At 34.4% G+C, this 828-nt stretch overlaps 1 protein-coding gene across 1 annotated transcript in view; it reads right to left on the minus strand.

Moving 5' to 3' along the window:
• The window catches only part of LOC111631380 (patched domain-containing protein 3-like), a 6,846-nt gene that overhangs the window by 2,171 nt on the left and 3,847 nt on the right, over positions 1–828 (minus strand). The gene's annotated exons all lie outside the window — the stretch shown is intronic.

Here is an 828-nt window from a genome sequence, read left to right on the forward strand (position 1 = left end):
TATAGAGGAGAAGGTGGTATTATGGAACACTGCGGGTATTATGGAACCACCCCATTTCGAACTGATAATAAAGGCGAACTGTAGCGGAATGTGGCTGAACTGAACTAGGCAGACATCCATAGCAAGGGGAAAACCCGTTTCACTTCAGTTAAACGGTTGTCCGTATTTAATCAGCAAATTTGTTTTTTTCAAAATTTACAAGTTTTGAATGCTGAGTGAATTTAATTATTTTAAAAATATAAATCGTGTAGTTGTAGGTTCACCGGTGCATGTATTCCGTTCCAGAGACTTATTGGTACATATTAATCTGTCTGATGTATACATTTTTAAAGTTTGGTCTTGACAGACATAAGTTAATTCAAGATGGCGATGCGTGAAATACGGACCGGATTGGTCCTTTTACAGTAATATGAAACGCAACTCCTCCGAACTTTCTATTTGCAAGCAGACATTTGTCCGGAGGAATTTGTGAAAAAGACACTAGGTAGAAAGCGAATTCTTTTTGAGAATATCGAAAAAGGGCTGCTGGAATATATATTGTTGATGGAGGTCATATTTTTCTATTATAAAAGCATTTTTGCAATAAAATACATTGGAGTAAATAATTTGGTAATTATTTAACATTTTTTGTCCTTTCCTATTTGTTTTTGGCTACATTAAAGCATTTTTTTGAAAATATACAGTAAGGTTCCATATTACCACCCGATTTTCTCTAAGCCTACTTTCGGACTTTTTGTACAAAAGCCTTCAAAAACCATACTTATAATTACACTAGCGAAAAATCCAATTAGGAACATTTAGTTTACTAGTTACCAGTACTTTTCGCAC

The sequence above is a fragment of the Centruroides sculpturatus genome, unplaced genomic scaffold, assembly GCF_000671375.1.
Source record: "Centruroides sculpturatus isolate CEXI.00-Female unplaced genomic scaffold, Cexi_2.0 scaffold479, whole genome shotgun sequence".
Classification (NCBI taxonomy): Eukaryota; Metazoa; Arthropoda; class Arachnida; order Scorpiones; family Buthidae; genus Centruroides; species Centruroides sculpturatus.